The following is a 25,084-nucleotide window of genomic DNA, read 5'->3' on the forward strand; positions in this document are numbered from 1 at the left end:
ATTCCTTTCACCACATAAACTGCCATCTAGCCATGCTTCCCCCTTAGCAAGAGGTAAAAAAACCAGGTCTTTAGCCCCATAGAGCCAAAGCATACATGTTCCATGTCATGGTCCATATTATAACTATTTGTAAAGCCAACTTTTTAAACCCGAGTGTAGGGTTTTATATTTATCCTTATCAGAGTCACATTAGAGTCAATTCAGTGATTTATTTATTAGGTACCTGCTATTATAGGATTGATGGGGCTAGGTTTGAGAAGAACAGATGCAAAAATGAAATATTTCCTGCCCTCAAGAAGCCTATATTCTTAGATTGCAGCCCATTGTTCTAGTTTGTCTAACTCCTTTGTATCTTGACATTATTATTCATAGAGTGGATCCCTCCTTCAAATTTGACCATGCATGCCCTATACATGTCATCCTTCAAGTCACTGAAAAAATTGCTAAATGGCTCAGGGCCATGATCCAATCATAATTCTAGGTTGACATGGATCTGATGGACTTCTTGAGTCATCATTCAGGTACTGAGTCCACTATCATTCAGTCAATTCATGCATTCAACAAACATTTATTAAATGCCAATCACCTATAATCCAGTGCCTACTAAATACTGGGGATACCCAAAAGATGCAAAAGGATAGTCCCTGTCTTCAAGGAGTTCACATCTTTGTATCCTGTCCCCAGGTAGAGCATGACAGATATGGTTTGGATTTCTCCCTAATATCCAGGAATTTCTGTTTTAATAGGAACCATGACCTAGAGCACGTATTCTTTGACTCTACAGGACTAAAGACCTGCATTTTATTTAACCTCTTGCTGAGAGGCAGGCACATCATTATGTTGAGATGTATTATTAGCATCCTCTGATGGGTCCTCTTATGTCCTTATGACTAGGAATGATTAGTGATTAGAAAAGGCAGAGTCATCCTCTGAGGAGGCTATAAAAGAATGGAGAAGGGCATCCAGGGGTATAGTAGATAGAGTTCCAGGCTTGGAGTTGAGAGGCCTGGGTTCAAATTTGACACTTCCTAGCTGTGTGACTCTGGGCAAATCATTTAACTTGATCTAGTCCTTGTCCTTCTGTCTTAGAGTTATTACTAAGACAGAAAGAAAGGGTTTAAAAATGCCCCCCTCATTTTTCTCTTTGGGAGCATGTTGCTTCTCTGACACCACTACCTTGGACTCTTCCTTGGAAATCTCTTCTCCTTGACTTCTCCCCTTGCCCAAATCACAGGGACTAGGGATTAATCAGCAATTGCCTCATCATTTTAGCAAAGTGACTTGCTTGCCCCTCAGCAAGGGGCTAATGCTCCATCCATCCATCCATCCATCCATCCATCCATCCATCCATCTATTCATCCATCCATTCCACCAATCTATCCTTCCAGAGCCAAAGCACATATTCCCATGGGATTCCTCTTGATTGCATCATGACTATGGCATCTTCCTGATAAACCAGTCTAGTGTTATTGCCAACAAAAGGAAATGTGGTTAGCCTGGCATGACTTATTTGTTTATTACCCATTATTTGGTACATTTGTGTACAGACATCTGAAGCCATAGGTTGTATTGCTGACTTCTGTCCTGGATGTTGTTTTTTTGGAATTACTGTTCGTCATTATTGATGTCCTCATGATGTTCTCTTCAGATTTGTGGGGTCAGTTTTCTCCCTCTCCTTCCATTTCCAGGTGATAACCCTCTTGACCACAGGCTTCTCCTTGCTGCCCTGCCTTCCCTGAAATGAATTAACCCTAAACACAGGACTAATTGCATCTCCGAATCTATCCATTCACATCTCTCAAATCTGTTGGTGATAGCATAAGCACTATGTCTTGGTATCCTCTAGAGGTGTCTAAAGTGTGTACATAGTGTGTATTCTCTGGGTCTTGTCCTATATCCAGTAGTGGGATTTTTAAAAATCTTGATATTATTATTACTGCTATCTCTTATTTTTGCATCACCTTCATTACCTTTCCATAGTCTTTAGCACTCAGTGGTTACTCTCGGTGTGGCATCATGGTGTAGTGGGAGGGATATACTGGCCTTAAGAATCAAAAGTGACCAGGGTGTAAATCTTGCCTCTGACAGCTACTATTGAGGTGACAACTGACAACTGTAACTCTCTGAGGCACACTCTCTTTTTCTGTAAAAGAGGCAAGGGTGCCAGCATCATCGATAGGCTCAAATGGAGATAATATATGCAAAGTACTGGGTGAGCTTTAAAGTCTTAGATAAATACCAGCTATTGTGCGTTGCTGCTGCTGCTGCTAGTTGTTGATATTAACAGCTGCTGAATTGTTCAACCTTAATGAGCCAGCCTCTCTCTTTCAAGGGTATTAACTTCAGGAATTTGGAATCCCTTGTGAAAGCAAAGGATCATAAAATAAAATGATCTGCAGGCATTAAAACCCCTTTGTCCCAAGTACAGGCACATAGTTGTTGATGAAAAAATCCACCAATACTCTGTGAACTGCATGGTCAAAATTCTCCTTTATTAATTAGACGTAGGTACATGAGAGACAGAATCACAGGCTGGCGTCTGGTCTGGACAGCAAAAATCTCTCAACAGGTGGTGCAAAGCGACACTTTTTCACAATCTTGGGGAGGAAGGATCCAATGATGGGAGGTGAAGCGATGAGACTATAGAACTGTTCACAGACTTATTGTAGATATGCAAAAGCAAACCACTGAGGCTTAGCAAGCTCCTCCAAGGTATTCAAAGAAAGGTAAAATATTCATGCATAACTAACTAATAATCACAACTGGAGCCTTTCATTCTTATACCTAGAGGCAGTTCCTATGGTTTCCCTTCATTTCCTTAGTTTAGTAAGTCCTAATTTAAACACAGGTTTCTGTAGTAATGTCAAGTTCTCTAGAAGTACAAAGGAATGATTCCACCCAACTGAATATACTGTCACAAACGTGGGAGATCAGAAAACTTTTATGGAAATTTATTACATCATTGGAAAAAAAGAAAGTATTTTTATTAAAAAAAATAATTCCAAAGCACAGGAAAATCTAGATTACCAATTACTGTAGCTGCTACTTCATGACTAGTATTCCTACCTACTGCTGTTACTATTACTATAATTTTTTCTTGTAAAATATACATGCTAACAATATACATTGTAATACATCCAATACAATAATACTGATTAAGTATAACTACTCTTAATTTTGTACTAAATGTCTACAAAAGTTAGATGATATGTATAATGTATTAAAAAGTCCTCAGGGAGCAGCTGCGTGACTCAGTGGATTGAAAACCAGGCCTAGAGACCAAAGGTTCTGGGTTCAAATTTGGCCTCCGACACTTCCTAGCTGGGTGACCCTGGACAAGTCACTTCACCCCCATTGCCCAGCCCTTACCATTCTTCTGCCTTGTACACAGTATTGATTCTAAAACAGAAGGTAAGGGTTTAAAAAAAAAACAGTCCTCAGTCAAGAGTTTATTTACTGTATTTATTTGTGCCTGTTTGAGACTGTATATCCTCCCCAAGGATAGAGTGCCATAACTGCTGTGTAGGTTGGCCCCACTATTGATCAACATGGCACCTGCTGTTTCTGCCCTGGGCTAGTTGGTTCCTCCTTAGGCAGCCTAGTACCCATTTCCTGAGGAAGATTAATGCTGAATCATACTATTTATTTGCAACATTTCTACATAAAACCATTGATTTTCCCCAAACTTCTAACCTCTGAAAGTCCGGCAGTCCAAGTGAAGATGATTTACTCCCCAGCGCCAAGGCATCAAGGTGCGCTGGGACCTTTGGTCTCTCTTTATCTTTAAACAGGAATAGGCTCCCGGAGTCTATGCCCCTTTGTCCTTACTAAACATAGTATCTAGATTTGGGGTGAGCAGGTTTACAGGAAGGGAAAGAGAAACTGAAACATGATCGAGGCAGCGTGTATTGCTTACTCAAAGATGGCTTTTTCTAAAGCTGGGCTTCATACGCTCATGGACATTCTATTTCTTAAAATATCAGAAAAAGGCTGGTCACCACAGTTTCTCTGCAGGGATCCACCACCTGAAGAGAACAACCCCCTCACCCTCTGCCAGGGCAGGTCCAAAGCACAAACTGTCAGGTCAATCTGAAGGAAGACACCCTTTGGTATAAAAGAAGGTGCATGGATGCCATCTGGCACCTTCTTGTCTTTCTGTGCATATCGATGTGTGACTGACCAATCCTTTATTAATAATAGCTCTCATGTCCTTATACCTGGGGAAGTGACCTTGTATTATTTATTGGTTAAGATTCTAGGTGCTACAGCTTTCTGCTTCTAGGGGAATGGGCATGTTGGTGCCACATTTAATGTAGACACCTGATAGGTGTAGCTCACCCACCTCACAACTCCAGAGCTCAAGAGATCAATCAGCCTTTGATTCCCTACGGGCAGAGCTGATCCACCTAGCTCAACCCAGCATTTATTAAGTGCCTACCACGTACCAAGTGCAGTGCTGGATTATGGGCATATCAGTGTGTATCAGTGGGACTGAAACCATTCCATTTATCTCTCTGACTTGACTAGGTAGGAATCATTTTAGATCAAATCAAACTATCAGCCTTAAATACTACCCTTAATACAAAGTCAAAATCAAAACAGTCCTTGCTTTCAAGGAGCTTACATAGGTATAGACTAAAGCCAAATGTAATTATATATAAAATATCTATGTCTTTTTGCTCTAGGTTAGACCATAGTCTTCTGGGAGTTATAGTTTTTCCTGGCTGGAAAAGTGATTAAAACAGACCAAGGCTTGGGATAGAGACTTGTAAGATTGGCTGTCACTGCTCCTGCCACAGAGTACAGATGATCAAGATGGTTCAGAAGATTCCAGTAAGACAAAGGTTCAATTTGGATGATGGTCCTCTGGTCTCAGACATTTACTGATTGCGTGACCCGTGGCAAGTTAACCTCTGACTGCCTCAATTTCTTCTACTGTAAAATGTAACTCTTGGGTTGTTGTGAGGATCAAATGAGATCATATTTGGGAGGCACTTAGCACAGTACCTGGCACATAGTAAATACTATATGCATGATATTATTATTATTATAGTGTGGCCACATTGGTTAGAGGATAAAGCAAAAATGAAAGGAAAAAGAATTAAGTGCTCTGATATGGACCGATCCACCTTTAATCATTTCCCCAAAGCATTGCATATCGGAATCTTCTACAGGTTTTTACTGTTCTTTAGTGTCATGGTTGAGGTTCTTGAACATCTCTCTTCCTTCAACACACATAGACCTGCAGTTGATGGAAAAGGAACAACAGATAAGGACATATGTCCCAGATCCTGTATCTAGGTCCTAATCTGTTTCATGGGAAAGCAAAAGAAATGGGGTTGACAGAACCTGTAGAAACTCTTGATGAGTCAATTATCAACAAGGATACCTCCAGGGTATAGTTACAGAGGTCAGGGTGGTAGTAGGTCCAGCAGGTGCTCTTAGGCTTACCTGCTGTTGGTGGCAGTAGTGATGCTAGTGATGCTAGGCATAGTGGGCCCCTTCTTTTTCTTTTCTTTTTATTATATTTTATTTATTTCTTTTTATTTTTTATATAATTATAATTTTTATAATAATTTTTATATATTTCATTATAAAGATATTTTATTTAACCAATTACATGTAATAATACATTTCCACATAAGTTCTGAAGTTATATGTCTCCCTCCCTCCCTTGCCCCCTCTTCTCTCAGAGCTAGTAAGCAAGTTGATCTGGGTTATGTATTATCATGCAAAACATATTTGCATACTCATTTTTGTAAGAGAATAATTATATAAAACAATCTCAACTAATTAAAAAAAAACAACAAATAAACAACTGAAAAATCGCATGCTTTGATCTGCACCTGACTCCAACAATTCTTTCTTGATATGGACAACATTCTTTGTCATAATTCCCTCAGAATTGTCCTGGATCATTCCATTGCTGAGAGTATCTAAGGCTATCACAGTTGATCATTCTTCAATATTGCTGTTACTATATACAATGTTTCCTGGTTCTGCTTGTTTCACTCTGCATCAGTTCATGGAGGTCTTTCCAGCAGTTCTTATAGCAGAATAGTATTCCATCACCAGCATACCACAATTTGTTTAGTCATTCCTTAACTGATGGACATCTCTTCCATTTCTAATTATTTGCCACTACAAAAAGAGCTGCTATAAATATTTTTGTACAGGTAGGCCCTTTCCCCCTTTTTTTTGGATCCTTTGAGACACAGGCTTACTACTGGCATTACTGGATCAAAGGGTAAGCATTGTTTTAAAGCCCTTTTGGTATAATTCCAAATTGCCCTCCAGAATTGTTGGATCATTTCACAACTCCCCCAGCATCAGTGTCCCAATTTTGCCACACCCCCTCCAACATTTATCATTTTCCTTAACTGTCATATTAGCCAATCTGATAGGTATGAGGTGATTCTTCAGAGCTGTTCTAATTTGCATTTCTCTAATCAAGATGGATTTAGAACATTTTTTCCTATGACTATTGATAGCTTTGATTTCTTCATCTGAAAACTGCTCATGCATATCTTTTGATGATTTGTCAATTTGGGAATGACTTGTATTTTAAACCCTTACCTTCTGTCTTAAAATCAATACTGTGTATTGGTTCCAAGGCAGAAGAGCAGTAAGTGTTAGGCAATAGGGATTAAGGGACTTGCCCAGGGTCACACAGCTGGGAAGTGTCTGAGGCCAGATTTGAACTTAGGGACTCCTGTCTCTAGACCTGGCTCTCAATCCACTGAGCAGCCCCGCTGCCCTCAATGACTTGTATTTTTAAAAATTTGACTTAGATCTTTACATATTTGAGAAATGGGATCTTTATTTGAGAAATTTATTATGAAAAATGTTTCCCAGTTAGGAATCTATCTCCCAAGACAAACACAGGATCTATGTGAACACTACAAAACACTTTCCACACAACTAAAACTAGACTTGAACAATTGGAAGAACATTAATTGCTCATGGGTAGGACGAGCCAATATAATAAAAATGACCATCCTACCCAAACTCATCTATCTAGTGCCATACCCATGGAACTTCCAAAAATTTTTTTTACTGATTTAGAAAAAACCATAACAAAGTTCATTTGGAAGAACAAAAGATCAAGGATATCCAGGGAAATAATGAAAAAAAAATACAAAGGAAGGGGGTCTTGCAGTCCCAGATCTCAGACTATATTATAAAGCAGCGGTCATCAAAACAATATGGTACTGGCTAAGAGACAGAAAGGAGGATCAATGGAATAGACTGGGGGCAAGAGACCTCAGCAAGACAGTATATGATAAACCCAAAGATCCCAGCTTTTGGGACAAAAATCTACTATTTCATAAAAACTGCTGGGAAAATTGGAGGACAGTGTGGGAAAGATTAGGTTTAGATCAACACCTCACACCCTACACCAAGATAAATTCAAAATGGGTGAATGACTTGAACATAAAGAAGGAAACTATAAGAAAATTAGGCAAACACAGAATAGTATACATGTCAGACCTTTGGGAAGGGAAAGACTTCAAAACCAAGCAAGAATTAGAAAGAGTTACAAAATGCAAAATAAATAATCTGGATTACATCAAATTAAAAAGTTTTGTACAAACAAAACCAATGTAACCAAAATCAGAAGGGTAGCAACAAATTGGGAAACAATCTTCATAAAAACCTCTGACAAAAGTTTAATTACTCAAATTTACAAAGAGCTACATCAATTGTACAAAAAATCAAGCCATTCTCCAATTGACAAATGGGCAAGGGACATGGATAGGCAGTTCGCAGCCAAAGAAATCAAAACTATTAATAAGCACATGAAAAAGTGCTCTACATCTCTTATAATCAGAGAGATGCAAATCAAAACAACTCTGAGGTATCACCTCATACCTAGCAGATTGGCTAACATGACAGCTATGGAAAGTAATGAATGCTGGAGGGGATGTGGCAAAGTGGGAACACTAATTCATTGCTGGTGGAGTTGTGAATTGATCAACCCAACCATTCTGGAGGGCAATTTGGAACTATGTCCAAAGGGTGATAAAAGACTGTCTGCCCTTTGATCCAGCCATAGCACTGCTGGGTTTGTACCCCAAAGAGATAATAAGGAAAAAGATTTGTACAAGAATATTCATAGCTGCACTCTTTGTGGTGGCCAAAAATTGGAAAACGAGGGGATGCCCGTCAATTGGGGAATGTCTGAACAAATTGTGGTATATGTTGGTGATGGAATACTATTGTGCTCAAAGGAATAATAAAGTAGAGGAATTCCATGGAGACTAGAACAACCTCCAGGAAGTGATGCAGAGCGAAAGGAGCAGAACCAAAAAAACATTGTACACAGAGACTGATACATTGTGGTACAATCGAAGGTGATGGACTTATCCATTAGTGTCAATGCAATTTCCCTGAACAATCTGCAGGGATCTAAAAAACACTATCCACAAGCAGAGGATAAACTGTGGGAGTAAAAACACGGAGGAAAAGCAACTGCTTGACTACAGGGTTGGAGGGGATAAGACTGAGGAGAGACTCTAAATGAACACTATAATGCAAATTCCAACAACAGGGAAATGGGTTCGAGTCAAGAACACATGTGATAACCAGTGGAATCGTGTGTCGGCTATGGGAGAGGGAAAGGTAGGGGGGAGGGGAGGAAAAGAAAATGATCTTTGTTTCCAGTGAATAATGTATGGAAACGACCAAATAAAATAATGTTTAAAAATTAAAAAAAAATGTTTCCCAGTTTGATGTTTTTCTTCTAATCTTGGTTACATTGGTTTTGTATGTACAAAACCTTTTAAATTTAATATTATCAAAATTATTCATTTTATATTTTGTAATGTTCTCTATCTCTTATTTGGTCATAAGTTCTTCCCTTCTCCATAGATCTGACAGGTAAGCTATTCTATGTTCCCCTAATTGAGTTATAATATCATCCTTTACATCTAAATCATATATCCATTTTGACCTTATCTTGGTATATTTTCGCTATACTATTTTCCAGTTTTCCCAGCAGTTTTTGTCAAATAGTAAGTTCTTATCCCAAAAGCTGGAATCTTTGGGTTTATGAAACACTAGATTACTGAGGTAATTTATCCCTAACCTATTCCATTGATCCCCTCTTCTATCTCATAGTCAGATTGTTTTGATGACTACTGCTTTATAGTACAATTTAAGATCTGGTACTGCTGGGTCACCATCATCACATTTTTTTTCATTAATTTCCTGATATTCTTGATCTTCTGTTCTTTCAGATGAATTTCATTATTTTTCTCTAGTTCTATGAAATAATTTTTAATAGTTTGATTGGTATGACATCTGAATAAATAAATTAATTTGGGCAGGATTGTCATTTTTATTGTATTAGCTCAGTCTACCCATGAGCAATTAATGTTTTTCCAATTGTTTAGATCTAACTTTATTTGTGTGAAAAATGGTTTTAGTTGTGTTCATATAATTCCTGTGTTTGTCTTGGTAAACAGATTCCCAAATATTTTGTATTGTCTAGAGTGATTCTAAATGGGATTTCTCTTGCTGCTGTACTTTGTTGGAAATATACAGAACTGTTGATGATTTAGGTGGGTTTATTTTGTATCCTGCAACTTTGCTAAAGTTATTATTTCAACTAGTTTTTTAGTTGATTCTTTAGGATTGTCTAAGTAAATCATCAAATCATCCACAAAGAGTGATAGTTTGTTTTCCTCATTGCCTACTTTAACTTCTTCAGTTTCTTTTTTTTCTCTTATTGCTACCGCTACCATTTCTAGTACAAAATTAAATAATAGAGGTGACAATGGATATCCTTGCTTCACTCCTGATCTTATTGGGAAAGTTTCAAACTTATTCACACTGTAGATGATACTTGCTGATAATTTAAGATAGATACTACTTATTGTTTGAAGGAAAGGCCCTTTTATTCCTTTTTTCCCCTAGTGTTTTAAATAGGAATGGGTGTTGTGTTCTTTTTAAGCCTTTTTCTGCATCTATTGAGATAATGTGATTTCTATTACTTTGGTTATGGTTATGGTCAATTATGCTGGTAGTTTTCCCAATATTAAACCAGCCTTGCATTCCTGGTATAAATCTCACATGGTCATTGTGAATAATACATGTGATATATTGCTATTGTCTCTTTGCATGTATTTAAGATTTTTATATTGATATTCATTGAGGAAATTGATCTGTAATTTTCTTTCTCTTTTTGGTCTTCCTGGATTAGGTATCAGCACCATATTTGCATCATAAAAATAATTTGGTAGGACTCTTTCTTTGCCTATTTTGCCAAATAGTTTACATAATATTGGAATTAATTGTTCTTTAAATATTTGATAGAATTTACTTGTGAATTCATCTGCTCTTGAGGATTTTTTCCTAGGAAGTTCTTCAGTGGCTTGTTCAATTTCTTTTCCTGAGATGGGATTATTTAAGTATTCTCTTTCTTCTTTCATTAATCTGTGCAATCTATATTTTTCTAAATATTTATCCATTTCACTTAGATTGTCATATAATTGGCAAAATAGTTCCTAATGATTGTTCTAATTTCTTCTTCATTGGAGGTTAATTTGCCCATTTTATTTTTGATGCTGCTAATTTGATTTTCTTCTTTCCCTTTTTAAAAATTAAATTAACCAATGCTCTATTTATTTTATTAGTTTTTTTTAAAATAAAACCAATTCCTAGTCTTATTTGTTAGTTCAATAGTTAGTCTTACTTTCAATTTTATTAATTACTCCTTTGGTTTTTAGGATTTCCAATTTAGTCTTAAATTGGAGATTTTTAATTTGTTCTTTTTTATAGTTTTTTTAGTTTCATGTTCAATTCAATTATCTGCTTTTTTCTCCCTATTGTTGATATAAGCATTCATTGGGCCCTTTCTTGAAAGGAATTAGTCCCTGTATGATGCCTGAAAAGGCTAACTTCAAGGCAGGGCTGGTAGTGTGGAGGTGGGGGGGGGGGTGGGGGCATTGCTATTACCAGTTCTCTTGAGCCCAAGGTCCTGGCTGTTTCCTTTCAGACTTGAGGGGAAGCAGAGTTGAAACAAGTTCTGAGTTTGAGTATTGGCTCTGGTACTAACTTTCTGGACATTTCTTCATCTATAAAATGAAGAGATTGGGGTAAATGACCTCTGAGATCCTTTAGAATTTCCAATCTACGATCCTATTATCTCTATAATCCATTTCAATATAGGGAGAAATATAGGAAATAGTAAAATAAAATAATATGAATAAAATATATTATTTTAAAAGATATTACAAAGGAAGGACTTTAAGGACTTTATGATCAATTAGCTATAGAGGGGGCAGCTAGGTAGTTCAGTAGACTAACAGCCAGGCCTAGAGATAAGAAGGTTAACCCCAATTTCCTAGCCATTTCTGTTCTTCTGCCTTAGAACCAATACTTAGGATTGATTCACAATGGAAAGTAAGGATTAAAAAAACCCAACTCTATAAAGAGTCTCTTCTGATGCTTCATCATGTCAATGAGATAACGCTGGCTTCTTAAAAGCTATGCAAGAGGACTGTAAATTTTCTATATTGAGAGTATGTCATCCCCAGGGTGGGAGAGGAACCATTTTCACCTCTTAGAGGATAATTAATTAAGGAATGATTTTATTGGCTTGGACTATTATTAGATCATCTTTTTTTTTTTTTGTACTGCACCTATAAAAGGGAGCAAAGACTCTCCACTAGGAGGGTTAGAGAGAGTATAGAGACCCTAACCAAGTAGTAGTAGTAATTTTCTAATCCCTCCTCCATTTATGTTAGGCTAGTTTTCCCTTAATGGTATTAAAGCCATCCTGACTAAGATCTGATTGGCTCAGGGGACTAAAGGCTCAGGCTATTGACATCATTTCTTGGCTGTCTAAGTAAAAAATTGGAACTCTGATGCTTGACTGGCAGACCACACTGGACAACTCAAGCAAAATGGCTTTGAGCAAGAGCTGGATGTCTTTAATGCATACTTTTATCCTGGTTGAATATTCTTCTGTTTTTGCTAAGTAAAACTTCTGTTAATTGTTAAATGCTCTATCACTGAATAATTGCGTCTTTAATACCAGGGGACTGGCATGCACCAGTCCCAGCCCAGAACAAACCACAACAGATCCAGGATCTGGAAAGGACTCTACTTTATCATTATCTTCCCTCGGATATGATCATGGCAGCCTTGGAGAGATGGGGGAAAGGAATGTTGCCTTTGCTCATGTTCTAACTCATGTAGTCAGAAAGATGTCAATGCTTTAATCTCTCAACCTTATGGAGCCAATGGAGCTACCCTATTCAGTCTCTTGTAGAGAGAAGAATGGATTTCTGGGACAACATAGAGTTCTACCAAGCCAATGGAAAAGCAAGGGAGGAAACATTCCAGAGACGCTAGCAGGGTTCAAGTGCGTGCTCCTCTATTCCATCCTTCTGCGGTAGAACCAAAAGCTCCCGAGACTGGCTTCTTGGAGAAGTGCTGAGTTTCTGGAACCCCGGCCTTCTTGAGAAGTGCCAAAAGTGCTTGGACCTTGGATTGAGCTCATGGCCCCGGAGTTGGAAGAGCAACAACTGAGTCCCTGGAGTAAGACAAAATGTGAACTCTGTCCTATACCCCAGTCTTCTGAGTTATGCAGCTGATACCAGACTGTTGCAAACGAGGTTGTCTCTTTAGCAACTGCAGAATTGTTTTCCTTGGTGGGAGAAAGGTGGGAGGAGAGACCAAACCTTTAATGTAGCATTGTACTGCAAGATCCCTGCATAGGTCTCCGGGGCAAAGGTAGGACTTACTGGAAAATCAAGGAGAAGTGAATTGACTACTTATGTGCTACTGTGAGCCTCTTATGTTCCTTTACATTTTATGGGGCTGTTAGAGCCTGTTCTAATTCTGGGCAATTGCCTGCTGACCCATCTCATAGATGCAAGTCATGCTAGTATGGAAAGTAGTAAACAAAGGCCCTCAGTGAATGTTGAATGGTTTACTGCACCTATAGCATGTTTTAAAGTCTAGAGACTGGCTCCGGAGATCTGAGCTATGAATAGACTTTGGCACCTTTGTTCTTTGTACAAGCTCAAGCCCACCGTCACCAGGGAGACCGTCTTGGAGTACAAGGTTGTGAGAAGCTCTATGAGAATAGGCCCACCATCATCTATAGGGAAAGGGGAGCCTTTTATCTATCCTCCTTTCTCTCTCCTTCCACCTGTCAACCAATTACAATGCACCAAGATCTGGAATCATCTACATTGGAGAAGATAACAGATAACACCTAACTTTCACACAAGTTGCTTCCTGGGAACATGTAGGAAGCAAGAGTGAACCTTTTCTGCAAGAAATCTAGGAGGGAGGGGGGCGGCTGGGTAGCTCATTGGATTAAGACTCAGGTCTAGAGACAGGAGGTCCTAGGTTCAAATCTGGCCTCAGACACTTCCCAGCTGTGTGACCCTGGGCAAGTCACTTGACCCCCATGGCCTAGCCCTTACCACTCTTCTACCTTGGAACCAATACACAGTATTGACTCCAAGATGGAAGGTAAGGGTTTAAAAAAAAAAAGAAATCTAGGAAGCCAGGCAATTTCTAGTTGTGTAATCCTGGGCATGTCACTTAACCCTGATTGTCTAGCCTTGTCATTCTTCTGGCTTAGAAGTAATCCTAAAATAGAAGGAAAGTGCTTAAAAAAATAAAAGAGATCTAAGAAGCCATTTTAAAAATTGCTCCTACTCGCCTGCCCCCTCCATCCTCCTTATTATAGGGTCAGACATGGGGATTTAGAGTGGCTGTCTTCATTCTTTCTGAGGCCTATCTTGGTAGTAACAATATTCTTCAATAAATTGAATATATATTTATTATATTTATTAAATATATAACACTATTTGGTTTGCTAAGTACCTTTGGTCCTTATAACAACCGTGCAAGGTAGGTGTTATTATGATCCCTATTTTATAGCTGAGGAAACTGAGGCAGACAGGAGTTGACTTCTTGAGGGTCACACAGTGTCTCAGGCTGATCTGAACTCACATTTTCCTGGATCCAGGCCCAATAACTCATTCTCCTGTGCCACCAGCTGCCTGCTTTATTTTAGAATCACTCATTTGACAAGCCACTTTGCAACAAATGTAGGCATTAAAATGGATAAGAAAACCTACTCATCAATTCTTCTTGATTAATATTTTTAATTTTAAGAAAAAAATCCCTGGAACCTACAGTAATAGCACTAATCCAAAACGGAATAAATTATGTTGAGTTCTTGCACAAGAATTAGTTCCCTTTTACCCACTTCTGAGTAGAAATAGATTTATACTATGTTCTTTGATTCCCAGAGCAAACTCTGCTGGGAGGAGGAGGGGGTAGGGAAAGACCAAAGAGATGTGAATTTTTTGTTTCTTAACCATTACCTTCTGTTAGAATCAATACTGTGTCTTGGTTCCAAAGCAGAACAGCAGTAAGGGCTAGACAGTGGGCGTTAAGTGACTTACCCAGGGTCACACAGCTGGGAAGTGTCTGAGGTCAGATTTGAACCCAGGACCTCCTGTCACTTAGGCCTGGCTCTCAATCCACTGAGCCACCCAGCTGCCCCCATGAGATGTGAATTTCTAAGATCTGTCTTCTAAGATTAAACTTGTTTTATGTAAATCCAGAGTTGAGGGGTTCTGGGCCACAGGTTAGATGAGTATTGAAAGAGTTTGGAGGAAGGAGGGAGTAATGTGAATAGGAGAAATCTGAGAAAGTAAGATTTTAAACTCTTCCAATCAAAAATCTCCAGGAAGGTCCTCCATTATTAAAGTACTAGCTGGTCTCTGAACTTGACCCAGACTTGGGCTGTCATAGGCCAGGCCAGGAGCTGCAGATTTAAACCCATGTTCTATGTACCGTGCCACCCAATAGCGATAATACTTCACATTATAAATCACTCTAAAAGAAATGTGGAATATTGATGGGTAATAGCTAGACTCGGAAGAGCTGGGTTCCAAACCCACCTCTGACATTCATTGGTAAATTCCAGGTAAATCATTTCACCTTTCAGGAACCTGGGCAACTCTTTAAGACTATCAATTGCAGAGAATGTGCTGACTTTTGGCAGAGCGGCTTTTCTCATGGGGAAGTTTCTTATGTCACATGTCCAGTCCCCAACTTCTCTAGGGGTTATAGAATCCTTTTCTCATTATTTGTGTATTATTATCCCCAATATGCATATGAATAGACAGGCTGAGTGGTCAAATGGATTATTCAAGTTTACAAAGCTAATTTCAGAGTGTAAATCTGAACTGGGGTCTTTTAAGTCCAAGAACTGTTACCTTTTCACTGCCATAAATTAAAAAAAAAACCACTAACTTATACACTTAACATCTATAATCTAAACCTTTAATATATTATATATATATCTGTATATCCAATTAGTCATTGTAGATTTATCCTTCCAATTCTGTTTTCCACATTTTCCATTAGTTTGCCATTTTATGTTCCTATTTGCTATTTTATTTTTTATTAATTTTTTTTTACCAATTCCATGTAATAAAAAATTTCCACACAAGTTTTCTTAAGTTATAATGATGAAATTTATCTCCCTCCTTCCCTTCCCCTTCCCAGTGCTGGCAGGTGATTGGATCTGGATTATCCATGTATTATCATGCACAACATTTCCATATTGTTTATTTTTGTAAGTGAGTAATTTTATAAAACCAAAACCCCCAAATAGAAAATTAATGTTGAGCGATTCATGAATTTGCACATCTCATCCTTGCCCAGGAGCCATGCTGATCTTCTCGTCATCGTTCCAGTTTTAGTACATGTGCTGCCCAGGCAAGCACCCTATCTGGCACTTTCATGACAAATGTATTGCCTCTGTAACACTGACATACAAGTTATTTCATATAGATTATTTCCAGTTTTTCACATCACAAATGAAGGAGCTGTGATTGATTTTGTAAATAAAGGTCTTAAAAAAAACCACAGAATCGCTAAGCATTTGGGAATTAGAAGGGGCCCATGGGTCATCTGGTCTAATTGCTTCTTGAAGACTTTCCTCCACAGCATACATAACAGGTGGTCACTCATTCTCTGCTTGAGAACCTCCACTGAGGAGAAACTCACTACCTCCAAAGACAGTCATTCTATTTTTGGATAGCTCTGACAACTGTAACCGGAGTCCCTAAGCCTATTGGCATGGGATCCTTTTCCCATTGGTGGAGATCAATGTCTCTAGCCTTCGTGAAAGGCAAGCTGAACTCTAGAGACTTGAAGACAGTCAAGAACAAAGCTAATCCCTCTTTCCTATTATAGCCTTTCAAATATTTGAAGATAGCTACCATGCCTTCCACCCCACGCCGTCTCTTCTCCAGGCTAAACATCTCCAATTCCTTCAACTCCCTCATTGTCCTTGTTGCCTGACTCTGGAGGGGATTCTTCAGGCAATTTTATTCCATCTATATTTATTATGCACCTACTATGTTCAAGGCACTATGCTGGGTACTGAAGATGAAAGTTTAAAACAAATGTGTTATTAAGAACTGAACAACTGTGTGACTCTGGGCAGGTCACTTAACCCCCATTGCCTAGCCCTTATCATTCTTCTGCCTTGGAACTAATACACAGTATTGATTCTAAGATGAAATGTAAGGGTTAAAAAAAAAAAGAAATGAACAGGTAAACACGCACTCAAAAACTCTACTGAGAGATCACAGAAAACTGGTTTCCAATGACTGAGGCAACTTCCGGGATTGAAAGTCAAGGGTACCAACTTGTTGGAAAAGCCAAGTAAACTATGAAACTGAGCAACTCCCCTTTAAAAGCATTCATTTCTAGGCTAACATGGGGTGGAGCAGAGTTAGGGGGCCTTCTGACTTCGTTTCCTTTTCTGAGCACAGGAACCAGAGTTCTTGGAAATGAGTAATCTTAAGAGATCAAGAGTTTTTGGCTTTGTGATGACCTGAACATTAGCCCTGTACAAAGATTTTGGGGAGTCTGTGAACCTGGGGGTAGGGAGAATTGTTGTTATTTTCATTTCCCTCTGACTGAAATTTAGCATTTTCTTCAATTATTTAAAAATGTGATTCTAGGAAGGAGTGCATAGGCTTCATCAGATTGACTGATAAATGGGCCTGTGATGCAGAAAAGGTAGAGAACCTTTTCCTAGGGGGCGATTTCCTTAAAAGCATGCTCCTTTTGGCAACTCATTCCAACTCTCTGGGGTTCAATTTTCTAAAATGAGGGGCTTGAATGTGATTACTTTTGACGACCTCTAAAATCCCTTCCAGCTCAAAGCCTGTTTCTAAGGAAAGGATCACCAATGTATCTTCTTTAGTGGGAGGGAAGACTTGAGCCCCATTATGGAGGGAACAGGAAATCTGAGACCTGCCATTCCTACAGGACACTGCTGTGAGCTGCTTAGACAGGACAGGTGGAAGAGAAATGGGAACTGTTTGTTAAGGAGCCCCAAAGTGTCAAATAATCTATTTAAGCACTTTCTATTTCTGCTTATTTTCTTTAAATGGGCTCTAGCGAGTCCTTTATAGTTTATGCCTTTTTGTCTGTGCACTAAATAAAAGCCTGCCACATCGAATTCCCATATTGTACACCAATTCACAATTTCAATAGCAATGTAATAGTGTACCTATTTCAAAAGTTGTCTGTAGATTATTTTCCCCAATTTGGTATTATTTTAATTTTCATTTCTTTGATCATTAGAAAGACTGGAAACCTTCCCCCAGGATTATTTAACACTTGTTTTTCTTCATTTCTTTGTTTAGATAAACAATTTCAGGTTCTTTGGTTAGATAAAAGTTGTAACTGGGAAGTTGTTCTTAAACTTGGATCCATTCCTTATATGTTCTGGATGTCAGTCTTTTATCAGACCCATTCCCCAAATAAAAACATCTTCTCTACTTGGTTACTTTTCTTTTCATTTTAGCTACATTATTTCCTTTACAGTAGCGCTGCATCCATGAGGATACATTCCAATACCTATGGTAGATGGCTGAAACCAAGACTAGAATCAAACGTCTGCTGACCACATATATAAAATGATCTTCTTGCATATACATATAACCTAATAAAGTTTGATTGATGAAGTACACACCCACAGTAAGACATTACTAACTTCAAATACAGTAATAATAAAGCACGTTATACATTATGATACAGTACTCTATAGTTGTCCCCCCTTATCAGCAGTGAATTATGTTCCAAGACTCCAAGGACTTCTTGCTTTCACTTTTAATATCTATGTAAACTGTACTATATAGTTCTGTGCTCTTTCTCTCTCTCTCCTCTCCTGTCCCTCAGGCTTGGTGGTCTGTGGCCCTCTTTCATTTACCCCAAACCCCTAAAAACTCCCATCAAAAAGAAAGTAAAAGAACTGGCATGGAGAGGCCCTTGCCACAGGCAGACTGCTGCCCACCCCAACCACAAGTAAATGAAACGAAGGATAAGGGGATAAGGTTTCTAAAATTTTTATTATAATTTAATCTTTTTTGGGCTTCTCCATCATGTCCTCAGGAACTTCACTTTTCAGGAATATCATCATCCTTCCAGAACTTATCAGTCTTTATACATACATATCCCTCATCAGTACACCCTGCCTCTCTAAATGAATGGAGAATGGAGCCATTAACCCCCAAATATCCATTTAAAGAGGCCGTTCTCTTCATTTTCCACTAGCTGCACTCATTTGGACTTCTCTATCCCCCTTACTGGATATCTTCTTCCCTCCCTGTCTTCCTTTTCAGCTTCTTTTTCTGTATTGTCTTTCCATTATTAGATCATAACCCTGTGAAGTCAAATTCTTTCTTTTTTTGTGTGTAGTACAGTGCCTGGCACATAGTAGGCATTTAATAAATGTTTAGTGACTAACTGAACTAATAACTTTGTTCTCAGCAATTTCTACTTTTGTTCACTAGCTGGCATACATTTATTTGTCCTTTACTGTTGAGACAAATATTCTTTTCTCCTCTACTCACATCCAAGTTTTTAAATATCTTTTATGTTTATCTCACTGATCTAACTGGAACTATAAAGTGTGTGGCATGGATGGTCATTTTTTTTGCCACAGTGATCTGCAATCTTTCTAAAACTTTAATATCATTGAGTTTATCAGATATTAATCTTTTAAATATATTCTAGAACTTCTATTTGGTTCTATTCTTCTATTTTTTGGTATATTTTCGCCAGTATCTTTGGTGATTTCAGCTTTATAGTATGTTCTGAAGATAGACAAAGATCTCCATTCACTTCTTTTTTCATATACATTTCATTGTCAATTTATCTGGTCCTATAAAATAGCTCATTGGTGTGCTGGTCAGCATTGCATTAAATCTATAAATTAAAAGTAGCAAAGTATTGATATCTTTTTATATTGGCTTTTCTTTGGAGAAGGAAGGAAACTACAAGAGATCATAATAAAATCATGGATATGGTAAACACAGATTTGGCCAACAAATTTCACTCTATGAAAACTATTATATTAGAATTTTATGTTAGTTTAAAAGGTTTACATATCTCTAATCTTTCTCTCCTCCAACATATCCTCAATAAAGCTACCAGAATAATTTTTTATAATACATAGATATGGTCATTGATTTCATTCCTCTGTTGAAAATTTTTTGGTGGTTCCATATTGTCTACAAAGATTTTCACCTCCTTTACCTGGTAATCCAAGTTTTCCTCAATCTGGAATCACTCTACCTTTCCAGATTTAGTTAATTTTATCCTCTTCCCACCCATGCACTTGATGTTACAAACTTTTGAGGGGGAAATAGAATGATTTTTAAAAATTCTTTTAGTATCTTGCCTCTTCTCTGAGAGATCTGGTCAAATTTTCAGTCAATATTTTAAAGATCATATTGCCTTTAACACAGAAATCCTCTGTATATAGAATTATTTTTATTTTTTCTTCTTAAGGGCTATTTTGAATTCCTCATGTAGAATCCTGGAGACAATCAATTGTTATGAATCCAGTGTTATTGATGGGAAAAAAAAAAACAGATTGCCATGGGGGGATGGGAGGGGGGGGACATCGACAGAGCCATTTTGTCCTCTTGTCAATTTCATCTTTGAATGTCCTTGGGATGACATGACTGAGTAGTGCTATTCCCAGCTTTCTGCAAGTTGGGTTGTTTTTCTACCACTTTTCATCATTTTGTGAGGCCATATTACTTATTATATTTTGTCATTTGCTTCCTAAAAATCTAACAAATGAGTTTGTAATCTAAATTGGTGTTGACCCTTAAATGATTATTCATCCTCTGCTAGAGGAATTTTTCAGTAACTGACATATCTACCTGTCATTATTTCATAATTGAGCCCATTCCATTTTGTGGCCACTCTATTATTAAAAGTTCTTTATCATGAGCCAAAATCTTCTTCAAATTTCTACCCATGGGGTCAAGTTCTGTTCAAATATAATTTGTCTTCTGCATGATAATCTTTTTTTAAAACTGGAAATAGCTATAAAGTCCTTTGTCACACAAAACCATTTTTAGATCTTGCAAACTTTCCTTATGTCCTCTGATTTTTTTAACATTATTTTTTTATTTGATCAATTTCAAACATTATTCCTTGGTTACAAAAATCATTTTCTATTCCTCCCTCCCTCCCCTGACCCCTCCCATAGCCGATGCACAATTCCACTGGGTATTACATGGGTTCTTGATCAGAACCTATTTCAATATTGTTGGTGTTTGTACTAGGATGTTCATTTAGAGTCTATATCCCTAATCATATCCCCCTCGACCCATGTAGTCAAGCAGTTGTTTTTCTTCAGTGTTTCTACTCCCACAGTTTTTCCTCTGGATGTGGATAGTGTTCTTTCTCATAGATCCCTCTGGGTTGTTCAGGAACACTTCAGTACCCCTAATGGAAAAGTCCATTACATTTGATTGTACCACAGTGTATCAGTCTCTGTGTACAATGTTCTCCTGGCTCTGCTCCTCTCGCTCTGCATCAATTCCTGGAGGTTGTTCCAATTCCCATGGAATTCCTCCAGTTCATTATTCCTTTGAGCACAGTAGTATTCCATCACCAACAGATACCACAATTTGTTCAGCCATTCCCAATTGAAGGGCAGCCACTCATTTTCCAATTTTTTGCCACCACAAAGAATGCAGCTATGAATATTCTTGAACATGAATTTTTCCTTATCATCTCTTTGGGGTACAAACCCAGCAGTGCTATGGCTAGGTCAAAGGGCAGACAGTCTTTTAACGCCCTTTGGGCATAGTTCCAAATTGACCTCCAGATCAATTCACAACTCCACCAGCAATGAATTAATGTCCTGACTTTGCCACATCACCTCCAACATGCATTACTTTCCTTTGCTGTTATGTTAGCCAACCTGCTATGTGTGAGGTGGTACCTCAGAGTTGTTATGATTTGCATCTCTCTGATTATAAGAGATGTAGAACACTTTTTCATGTGCTTATTAATGGTTTTGATTTCTGAATGAAAATTACCTATTCATATCCCTTGACCATTTATCAATTGGAGAATGGCTTGATTTTTTGTAAAACTGATTTAGCGCTTTGTAAATTTGAGTAATTAGACCTTTGTCAGAGGTTTTTGTTACGAAGATTGTTTCCCAGTTTATTTCCCTGCTAATTTTGGTTACATTGGTTTTGTTTGTACAAAAACTTTTTAATTTGTTGTAATCCAGATTATTTATTTTACATTTTGTGACTCTTTCTAAGTCTTGCTTGGTTTTGAAATCTTTCCCTTCCCAAAGGTCTGACATGTATACTATTCTGTATTCACCTAATTTACTTATAGTTTCCTTCTTTATGTTGAAATCATTCACCCATTCTGAATTTATCTTGGTGTAGGGTGTGAGGTGTTGATCCAAGCCTAATCTCTCCTGCAGTGTCTTCCAATTTTCCCAGCAGTTTTTATCAAATAGAGGATTTTTTGTCCCAAAAGCTGGGATCTTTGGGCTTGTCATAGACTGTCTTGCTGAGGTCCCTTACCCCAAGTTTATCCCACTGAACCTTCTTTCTGTCTCTTAGCCAGTACTAAACTGTTTTGATGATCACTGCTTTATAGCATAGTTTGAGATCTGGGACTGCAAGGCCACCTTCCATTACATTTTTTTTCATGATTTCCCTGGATATCCTTGATCTTTTGTTCTTCCAAACAAACTTTGTTATGGTTTTTTTTTTCCAATTCAGTAAAAAAGTTTTTTGGAAGTTCGATGGGTATGGCACTAAATAAATAGATAAGTTTGGGTAGGATGGTCATTTTTATTATGTTAGCTCATCCTACCCATGAGCAATTAATGTTTTCCCAATTGCTCAGATCTGTGTGGAAAGTGTTTTGTAGTTGTGTTCATATAGTACCTGTGTTTGTCTTGGCAGATAGATTCTCAAGTATTTTATATTGTCTAGGGTGATTTTTAATAGAATTTCTCTTTCTAATTCCTGCTGCTGAGATGTGTTGGAGATATATAGAAATGCTGATGACTTATGTGAGTTTATTTTGTATCCTGAAACTTTGCTAAAGTTGCTGATTATTTCCACTAGCTTTCTAGTTGATTCTCTAGGATTCTTTAAGTAGATCATCATATCATCCACAAAGAGTGATAGCTTGGTCTCTTCATTGCCAATTATAATACCTTCAGTTTCTTTTTCTTCTCTAATTGCTATTGCTAGTGTTTCTAGTACAGTGTTAAATAATAGAGGTGATAATGGGCATCCTTGTTTCACTCTTGATCTTATTGGGAATGCATCTAGTTCATCCCCATTGCAAATGATGTTGGTTGATGGTTTTAGTTAAACACTGTTTATTATTTTTAGAAAAGACCCTTCTATTCCTATACTTTCTAGTATTTTCAATAGGAATGAGTGTTGTATTTTGCCAAAGGCTTCTTCTGCATCTATTGAGATAACCATGTGATTTTGGTTGGTTTGCTTGTTGATGTGGTCAATTATGTGGATGGTTTTCCTAATATTGAACCATCCTTGCATTCCTGGTATAAAGCCCACCTGATCATAGTGAATAACCCTCCTGATCACTTGCTGGGGTCTTTTTGTTAGTATCATATTTAAGATTTTTGCATCTATGTTCATTAGGGAGATTGGTCTGTAGTTTTCTTTTTCTGTTTTTGACTTGCTTGGCTGTGGAATCAGTACCATATTTGTGTCATAAAAGGAATTTGGTAGAACTCTCTCTTTGCTTGCTATGTCAAATAGTTTGTATAGAATTGGGATTAGCTGTTCTTTGAATATTTGATAGAATTCACCTGTGAATCCATCAAGCCCTGGGGATTTTTTCTTAGGGAGTTCTCTGATGGCCTGTTTGATTTCTTTTTCTGATATGGGATTATTTATTAGTTCAATTAGTTCTATCACTTTCAATTTTATTAATTTCTCCCTTAATTTTTAGGATCTCTAATTTAGTTTTCTCCTGGGGGGGGTTAATTTGTTTGCTTTTAAGTTTTTTGATTTGCATGTCCAATTCATTGACCTCTGCCCTCCCTAATTTGTTAATATATGAACTCAAGGATATAAATTTTCCCCGAGCACTGCTTTGGCTGCATCCCATAGAATTTGAAAGGATGTCTCATCATTGTCATTTTCTTAAATGAAATTATTGTTTCTATGATTTGTTCTCTAACTAACCAATTTTGGAGAATCATATTATTTAATTTCCAATTAATTTTTGATTTGGCTCTCCATGTACCCTTACTGATCATTATTTTTATTGACTTATGATCTGAAAAGGTTGCATTTATTATTTCTGCTTTTCTGCATTTGTTGGCCATGTTTTTATGACCTAGTATATGGTCAATCTTTGTGAATGTACCATGTGTTGCTGAAAAGAAGGTGTATTCCTTTTTGTCCCTATTTATTTTTCTCCATATATCTATTAACTCTAATTTTTCTAAGATTTCATTCACATCTTTTACCTCTTTCTTATTTTTTGTTTTGATTTATCTAAATTTGATAGTGGTAGGTTTAGGTCTCCCACTAGTATAGTTTTACTATCTATTTCCTCCTTCAATTGTACTAGTTTCTCCTTTAGAAATTTGGATGGTATACCATTTGGTGCACACATGTTGATTAGTAATCTTTCCTCATTGTCTATACTCCCTTTTATCAGGATGTATTTACCTTCCCTATCCCTTTTAATCAGGTCTATTTTTATTTTGGCTTTGTCAGATGTCATGATTGCAACTCCTGCCTTCTTTCTATCAGTTGAGGCCCAATAGGTCTTGCTCCAACCTTTAATTCTGACCTTGTGAGTATCTACCTGCTTCAGGTGTGTTTCTTGTAGACAACATATGGTAGGATTTTGGATTCTAATCCACTCTCCTATTCGTTTACATTTTATGGGTGAGTTCATCCCATTCATGTTTAAAGTTATGATTGTCACTTGTGAATTCCCATGGATTTTGATATCCTCTCCTAGTTTTGTCCTTTCTTCTTTTGCTATAACATTTTAAACCAGCATTTTACTTTTAATCAATCCCCCTAATCCCCTCCCTTGATATGCTTCCCTTTCTGGCCCCTCCCTTTTTGTTTCCTTCTTGGTTTTTTTGGGTCTGTTAAGTTCCTTCTCCCCCTCTCCTTCCCTCCCTTTTTGTACTCCCTCCCCCCTACCTCCCTTAGTTTTACCTTCTCCCTTACCCTGTTGGATAAGATAGAATTCAAGATCCCAATGGATCTAGATGCTCTTCCCTCTCAGAGTTGATTTCACTGAGATTAAGGTTTAAGTATTACCTATTAGCACTCTCTTCCTCTCCTTCTTATAAGAGTATTCTTCCCCTCCCCTTCCCATGTGTGTCTTTGTGTGAAAAAGATTATCCTATTTATTGTATTTCTTCAAGTATCTCTTTGTACCATCATTGATTCCCTCCCACCCTTTTTCTTTTTTTTTTTGGCATATCATCTCATAGCCCTTAATGCCCCAATCTTTTCCTATGAGTGATTCTTCTAATTACTATAATAATGAATACAATTTTTGAGAGTTACAAATAACATTTATCCATATAGTAATATATATAATTTGATCTAATCGTATCCCTCAAAAAAGAGAGTTTTAATGAGAAAGAAAAAAATATTTTTCCCCTTTTCCCTCTCTTTCTTATTTACCTTTTCATGTTTCTCTTGGTCTTTGTGTTTGGATATCAAACTTTCCACTT

General features: G+C 37.5%; 1 non-coding gene across 1 annotated transcript; it reads right to left on the reverse strand.

The window, feature by feature from the left end:
* Nucleotides 1–15,658: 15,658 nt before the first annotated feature.
* On the reverse strand, nt 15,659–15,767 carry LOC130454872 (U6 spliceosomal RNA). The gene has a single exon (XR_008912659.1). It is a non-coding gene; the product is annotated as a U6 spliceosomal RNA (small nuclear RNA).
* Between the last annotated feature and the right edge of the window lie 9,317 nt (nt 15,768–25,084).

Source organism: Monodelphis domestica, chromosome 5, assembly GCF_027887165.1.
Source record: "Monodelphis domestica isolate mMonDom1 chromosome 5, mMonDom1.pri, whole genome shotgun sequence".
Lineage (NCBI taxonomy): Eukaryota > Metazoa > Chordata > Mammalia > Didelphimorphia > Didelphidae > Monodelphis > Monodelphis domestica.